The sequence below is a fragment of the Lepidothrix coronata genome, unplaced genomic scaffold (genome assembly GCF_001604755.1).
Source record: "Lepidothrix coronata isolate B3197 unplaced genomic scaffold, Lepidothrix_coronata-1.0 Scaffold101, whole genome shotgun sequence".
Lineage (NCBI taxonomy): Eukaryota > Metazoa > Chordata > Aves > Passeriformes > Pipridae > Lepidothrix > Lepidothrix coronata.
The window spans coordinates 660728-668738 of NW_016690281.1; the positions used below are offsets into that span (position 1 = coordinate 660728).

The 8011-nt window shown below is 54.5% G+C and overlaps 1 protein-coding gene across 1 annotated transcript in view; it reads right to left on the minus strand.

The window, feature by feature from the left end:
• TNRC6A (trinucleotide repeat containing 6A) overlaps positions 1-7600 on the minus strand; it is a 58276-nt gene extending 50676 nt beyond the window's left edge. The window contains exon 1 of the mRNA XM_017823163.1: positions 7586-7600. The gene's annotated coding sequence lies outside the window, so the exon portion shown is untranslated. The remainder of the gene's footprint in view (positions 1-7585) is intronic.
• Between the last annotated feature and the right edge of the window lie 411 nt (positions 7601-8011).

An 8011-nucleotide genomic window follows, 5' to 3' on the forward strand; every position in this document is an offset into this window, starting at 1 on the left:
GGCCAGGCAGGGAACACAGGGGGTTCTCCACTGCAGGCTGGAAGACCCCCTGCCTGAGGCCAACATCAGACAGGGGCTAATGCCAGGGAAGCCTCATGTGATGTGGGGGACACCAGGACCACTCCAAGTCACTGCTCCATGACAGGAGTCACCACCAAAACACCCAGGATGGCAGCACCCCAGGCAGTGGAGTGAGTCCTGCACATCACCCCACCGAGCCCCTCGGGCAGACCCTTGGGGAGGACCCTCCACAACTGGTATCTTGGAAGGGAATGGGAAAGTCAATCCCATACGCTTTCCATAAATCCTGAAGCCCTCATGGCTTCGCAGAGCAGGGGAGGGAGCAGGAAGCAAACCATCATTTTTTAAGCAATGGGAGGCACTTGGGTGGTGCCGTGGTGAGGGCTGTATAAACAGCCAGAAAGACAGATTAGACAGAACAGGGCTCACTGTCAGCACACGACAAATAATGAATGAAGGATAAGAATCCCAGGAGAGGCACTTTTCTAATAAATGACATTTTGATCTATAACTTTAACAACTTGTCCCAAGCCATCAAGTTCTGAATTAGGAAAAGGGAACCCGTAATCTGCTCCATCAGTCCTGAACAGGGTCAGAGAGGCAGAAATACAGCTGTGAGGAAGGTGATGGGGACATTTTCTGTGCTCACAGATTGCCTGCCAGAATTCCTTGTCTGCTTTATCACTGATAAAAATCACCACTGAGTTTTCTATTTTCAGTACTGAATGGCTAATGCTCCCTCACCCGGCCCCGCTCAGTCTGATCCTGCCTGCGGGCTCTGCAGCACAGGGAGGAACAGGAACAAAAGCCGGCAGAGTGTCTGCACAGTTGAGCCCTACTGAACTCCTCCTGGCTGGTTAACATCTTCAGGCAGGTGTTTTTCCATGTAAATTAAGTCCATGCTTCCTCTGCAAAGTGCTGGAGGTCCCCACTGATTCCAGGGGGTGGCTGTGACTGCGCTGGCTCTGACAGCCACAGAGCCCTGACCCCACCAAATGAATTACCAAACACCCCCTCCTGCCCTCTCAGCAGCAGCCTGTGATTGGCCATCCCCGGCTCTCACTTGTTCTCAAGCAATCAAAACTTAATTCATCTGATTTTAATTAAAGCTAGAAAAATTCAGTAGCCTTCGATTTCTCTCAATGCTTTGCAGGGGATGAAAAAAAGACCAGGAGGGTAAAGGGACAAGCAGGAGAGAAAGGGCTTTGAGACAATCACACGCTGGCCCTGTTGGCTTTTATTTCATATGTAGTGTTTTTCTTAAAAGAAATAATTACGTTTCAAAACCTCCTTCCCTGTTCCGAGCACTGCCTCTTTCCACATTAATGCTATTTGCATGCGCCATCTCCTCCCACCCTTCAATAATTTAAACCTTCATTTTTTATTCACTCAGTTGTCAGATTCATTTACATATCATATCTCTATATTTAACACCAACTTTGCTCCCCTGGATTTTTTTTTAAAAGAGGAAATAGATTTCCCTTCTAATTTAACCACGTCTGGGGCAAGGCTTGCTGGGAAGGGAACAGCCCTGGTACAGTGAGGGTTAGAGGGATTCAGGTCTGTCCTTTGGCAGGTGCAGAAGTGCTGGGGGGCTCAGCAGCCCCCGTGGCCAAACACTCACCTCCAAGGGCTCCACGGGGGCTCGGCTCAAAGCGTGGCCTCCTCCCAGGTCCTTCTCTCACAGCCATGGAGAGAACTGGGCCTCATTCCTGCCGTGGGTCAGGGCCAGGGGAGGGCATTGGCAGGGGATGACTCCAGGCTTCCCCTCCAATATTTGCTGTGGTTTGACAACTCTGCCCTTATTAACAGTGCAGGGCAATTAGTGATTGCTGTTAGCGGGGTGTGATTGGTGGCACATGGGGCTGCTGCCAGCATGGTGGGGGACATGTGCCAGCAGCCTGCCCTGCAGCCCCCCTGCAGCAGGAGCGCTGCATCCTGTGCACCAGGTGTCCTGCAGCAGGGACACCTCTGCCCTGAATCTGCTCAGAAAATCGAGGGAAATCATCAAGTAAAGGTTCAGCTGAAGTTACAGCCTCTCCCTGCAACAGGGTCTGGCACCTCCCCATGTGAGTGGCAGTGCCAGACCCAGGATGAGCCCTCCCTGATGCTTCAGAGCAGGCTCTGCCCACCAGCCACCCACCACAGCCCCGCAGAATGAGGAAGGCAACGGGGGCACAAACTTCCTACTGCAGGAGACCAGGGATCAGAGAACAAGCCTATATGGCAGTGCCTGGCAGTGGGTGCCAGGGACCACCCCAGCCTGACCTGGGGGGCATCATGGGCCCCTCAAAAGCATCCCTGTGGTGCCAGGCTGAGCAAACATGTCACAGTGTCTGCTCTGTCCTGTGGGTACAGTACCATGGCAGGGAAGGGTTACATACATTCCACATGGGTAGGCTTAAGGCCCATGGAAAATAAACAGTATTAAAGGCAATTTGAAGGAGAGAACGTGAATGAGAAAGGGGTAAATCACAGCACTGGTCACTGAGGAGAGGCTCAGATCCCCCTCCCTCATTTTCCATATTACTAGAAAAACCAGGGAACTGATCTCAGACAAATGAGCCCTCTGGACCCAATTTTTCAAGTTAATGAGCTTCCCTTGCAGCTCTCCCCCAGCATGGAGACTCACAGCACCTACCCTTTGCCACAGCCTCTAATGAGCAGAGCCACCATCATCCATCTCAATATCTGCCAGGGACACACACGGCCCACACTCGGCGTTTGCATGAGGAGGGGACAGCGATGCCCTCGGACCCAGCCTGGGCAGCACTGGCAGGGTGGGCAGGCTCAGAGCCTGGAGCCTTGGCTCTGCACTGAGGGACCTGCAGCAGCCCCAGACAGAGCCACTGTGGTCCTGCCCAACCCAGGGACCACACTGTGGCTGCAGAGTGGTCTGCCAAGGATGCTGCAGGGCCTGGCACTGACTGACTGTTTAAAAGTCCCGAGGGTTCAGTGGCAGCTGCCTCCTGGGTGAGCACCAATGGCTCACCTGGCATATTCCTGGCGAGCCTGGCACATTCTCTCCTAGTCTTCCAGCACCAACCTCCAGCTGAATTGGTATTTGCCAGGTTCAAAATAACCTCCTGTTTCAGGAGAAAGTTGCTTTTCCTGCTCCCAAGAACACCTTTGCAGTCTTGACTGGGAGATTTCCAGTGGGCTTTGGTGAGTTATTGGAATTCTCCCTTGCATTTGTCCTTTGCCAGGCTGTGGGAGAGGGAGCAGGGGGCACAGGATGCAGCTCTGGCACTGCAGTGCTCTCTACTATTATTCTTAAATTAACAGGGAAGTTTTTGTAAATTGAAGACTAATTTTCTCTTGGGAATAGATCATTAAATTACAGAGTACTAATGAAAATTTACAGCATCTGGAGAGGGGTGGAGGGATAGGCAGAGGGAGCAGTTAGTTGGTATTTTCCCTTTTTTCCCTGGTCACAGCCAGGGGAGCTGCCAAGTCCAAGCCCCTGAGTGCTGGAGCTGGGAGAGGAGTCAGACACATCCACGGGGGAACAAATGTGCAGCGAGGCCGGAGCTGCAGCTCTGCAGCCCCTGACACCCTGAGAGAGGCGGGGGACGAGACCCCTCCATCGTCCTGCACCGGCTCCGGGAGCTCCATCCCCGGCCCTGGGCTCCCCGGGCACTGACAGCGGCTGTGGGCAGGGGGGTTCCTTCCCCACGCCCCGTGCCCATCACCCCTCCCCAGCCCTGCCGGCTGTGCCCATCGCCCTGGCAACGCGCTGGCTGAGCGGCGCATCCGCCTGGATTAGGGAACAGCAGCAGCACTTGGAGGCCGTATTTTTCCAGTCTAACTCAATTTCTTGGGAGCGATGAGGCTCACCAGCTCTGGAAGTGCAGAGGCAGGAGCTGCCTTTTGGGGGGGACACACTGGAGAGCATTGTGTCTGGGGGGCTTGAAGTGAGAAAATGGGGATTTTTTTATTGCTTTGATCATACATAATTTAAATATTCAAACTGCTCTGGAATTCATTGAATTATACATGAATTGCACAGGCAGCATTTTTGTAACTCCTGAAAGGCATTAATGGTTTTTTCTCTCCCTTCAAAACCTTGGCTAACCTTAAATTTATTTATTTCTAAATTTTTAAAATTCTAAATCATTCTCATCCCAAATCACCTTGAGAACGTCACCCACGCTGGGTAATTCCACCAAGTTAATGAGGGATGTGGTGATCTCGGTTTGCTGTAACATCACGTGTTTTGTAGCAGTGTTTGGGTCAGCGTGGCAGGGTGAGAGCTCCTCTGAGCTCCCCCCCACTGGGAGCTCCAACTCACCACGGACCCCTCCAGCCCTGGCTCCCTGGCACCCTGCATGGGGTTAGCTTGGGACACAAGGCTGAGGGAGCTGGAGGCACCCTGGGGCAAGGGAGCACCTGAGCCTCCCTGGACACACCATCCCTCCCTCCTCATCCAGTTTTCCACGGCCCTGCACAACAGGAGCATGGGATGTGCTGCTGCGTCTGCCCCTCAACTGGCAGCTGCTGTCTGTCAGCCAGCCCAGTGGCCAGATGTTGTGGGAAGGGAAGGGCCACAGCCAGATGTTGCTAATCTAACCCTACTCTGTCAGTCTGAAGCCATTCCCCCCTGTCCTATCACTACAACAAGCAACACTTTCCCTTGGGGCTGGGTTCTGAGTATGCTCCCCTCCCCTCCCCGTTGCCATCAGACCCAGTACAACACTCTGTACTGGGGATCCCTTCACCCCCAGGCAGGGATGAAGCCAGGCAGTGCCTCTGTGTCACTCCAGATCCTCGATTCCAGAGAGAACATTTCCCAGCCCTGGAAAGCTCTCTGGGGAGCAAGCAAGAGGCTGGCAGAGAAGCGGGACCCGCTCAGCCCTGTCTGCAGCCTTTCCCAAGTTAGCTCATTCCTCATTATCCTTCCCTACCCTTTTAATTTCTCTCTAAACTCAACCAGCTATTGCTGTTCAAACTGAAATAATTAATTGGAACAAAATTGCCACTGTAGGAGAAAAGAATGATTAAACCCATCCAGCGGACAATGGGGCAATCACAGCCTAAGCAGCTAATTACAGGGATGCAGGATAATAACAGAGCCCTGGGCAAACTCTAGGGCTGGATGAGCCAGGAGGAGGGTCTGGGCTTGACTTTGCTCCAGGTTTGGTGCCTGATTCCTGGAGTAAAGCTACAAATGCAAGAATGAAAGATCACGAGGAGGGGATACCCACACAGGTCTGCTGGGGACACACGAGCAGCGGGAAGCCCGGACACCCTGCACAGCTCTGTGCCCGCTGGGCACCCGAGTCACTGCGGGTGGGAGCCACCGGGGGTGCCCAAGGAGATCAGCACCAACACTCCTGGCACAGAGAGCGGCGGGTTTGACTGAGGAAACTGTTAAAGCACATTACACACGTGTGTGCATATGTATGCCCATGTACAGATGGCCACTCTTTTTGGGATTCCTTTTTGGGAATAACAGTGTCGGGAGGTCTGGATGGAGCAGAGCAGCCCAGCAAGCCCATGGCCATCACCAGGGCTTGTGCCAAAAGGATAGTGAGAAAAACCACTGGGATGTTTTTCTTCTGTTTCTGCAGCAAAGGGTGATCTTGGTCTGGGAGACCTCACTGCAGAGCATCTGGGTCAGTACTGGGGCAGGGAAACTGGAGGAAACATTGGATTGGGACTGACACATTTCAAGGAATAAACAGAGTTATGACAGAAGGGAACAGGAACACCTGCAGCATTACATGGGTGATGGGGTGCACACCTCAGCCCTGGCTGTGGGGACACACGAGCCGTGTGCCCTTCCCAAAATCCCTGTTTTACAGCTCTGCACTGGGCCCTTCCTGAAATCCCTGTGTTTTACAGCTCTGCACTGGGCCCAGCACATTGGCTGCAGAGTGGGGGGTCACCTCCCCCCACCTGTGGAAACCATGTCACTGGGTGACATGGCAATGGCAAGGTAACATGTCACCTCACTGGTCCAAAGTGAATGCCACCAACCATCTCCAGGCAGTCACAGCAACAGGAAAACCAAGGGACAATCCTTTTTCGGGAGGTGCTGTGCCCTGACAGGCTCCCAGGGGAGGCCAGGGATCACCACGTCCTCCTTCCTGCACCCTTTCCTGCTCTCCCCACTCACATTAAAACTCATTTAGCTCCCAGTCAGAGACCTGTGACTTCCCTTAATAAAGGCATTTTTCATCTCCCCAACCTCAATGAGAGTGAGTTCAAAGTGCTGTGAAATTGGAAGTGGTCACGGTGTGTGCTGGCAGCACTTCCCCAGGTACTGGCACAGGGGCTCCAGCCTGGAGCACATAAATCCTGGCCAGCTCCGCATTGCTTCAGTCAGAGTTCATTTTCTGATGGAATTTTGACTGTGACTGGAGCTTCTAAGAGGCATTTTCAGCAATGGGCTTGACCTGGGGTAGAGGGTAAGTCCCACTAACTAAATCTAGAATAAAGGAGGCTCCTCTTGGCTTATGGGTGAATCTCTGGGGCAGGACCATTCCAGGAAGGCTTCACTTCATGAGGAGCTCCAAGTGCCTTCCAGGCAGAGCTGAGGAAGGGGACCTGACCACTGCACTGTGCCCTGACAGGGGCAGGACACACACATCCATCCCAACTCCACATGGGTCCACCAGTCAGGGGAGGGCTCCTGGATCCCATGCCAAGGCAGAGACACTGAGTCTCCTGAGCCCCCTGAGTCCCCACGCCCCCTTGGCACTGTGGGGAGCCTAAGCCTGACACTCAGCCTGCCTGGGGCTGCAGGAAAACGGGACTGCTGGGGACCCATACCCATGGCCTGGCAGGGATCGCCCGCCTCGGGCTGGGAGCCAACTGCAGCCATTGGTGTAATTAAATCAAGGTCAGGCACAGCCAGGGAGCCACAGCCTGTCTCTATGTGTCTGTGCTGCCTCCTGCCTTTGTACAAAACATCCCTGTGCTGCCCCTCCAGCTCTGAGCCAGCCCTGGGCACAGGCAGCCAGACTTCGGGCTCTGCCACACCCAGGTCCTCCAAAGCTCAGTGGAAGCTTTGGGTTTCACCCCAAAGGACAAGAAGAGCACTCTGCAGGTGTCAGACACTTTAACAGGATCAGGTATGTGCTTCCCTCTGCAGGCAGGGATCCCAGGGGACCACCCAGAGCAGCTTCTGCCCTAATTCTGTTGGGTTTGACCCTGCACCCTGCCAGCCCTGTCCTCCATTTCCCAAAGTGCACGAGTTCCCCCACTTCCAGTGAGGCAGTTACACCCCACAGCATTGGGGTCACCAGCCTGGGGCTCCCTGACACCAACAGTTGCCCCATGCCCTGGGCTGGGGGCTCACAGGGCCCCTGTCACTGGAGCTGCAGTCCAGCCCCTCGATCTGCCTGAATGGCTCTTGGATGCCCTCAGAGGGGTTCTGAGGCCCAGGGAAGTCAGGACTCATCCCCACCCTGTGTCCTGTCCTTCCTGCTGCAGGATAACTTGGTGTCAGGAAAATAGCAGCTCCAGGTCTGGGAGCATCACTGGGAGGACGCGGCGGTTCCCGTCACCAGCACCCTGGTTTGTGTGACTGCCAGCCCTGGGTGGTGTGGAAGACACAAACCTTCACAATCACACTCGTGATGAGGAGGGAGAAAATGGCTGGAGTCAGCCCAATGTTCATGCAACCAAGGAGCAACCATTCGGGGAGGGCGAGCAGCTGCCTTACTGTTCCGGGTCTTCTGGCACTGCAGGGTGGGAGATCTTGGCTTGGCACTTAAAGGGCGACGGCTCTTCTCTGACCTTTATGGAGACAAAAGACAGAGAAGGTTCAGCTCCACTGCAGTGCAGGAGCAGAGCTCTGAGAGCCAGGGGCAGGGACAAGGCACAGGGTCATGTCCCCATGGGAAGGCTGGCAGAGCTCAGCTCTGGCGGCAGCTCCACCTCTGCCAGGGTTCAGGGATGCTGAGCTGGGGACCACGGACTGCCCAGGTCCTGGTGCCAGCTGTGGCACTGTGGGGAGCCTAAGTGGTCAGGGCTCCCCTGAGGT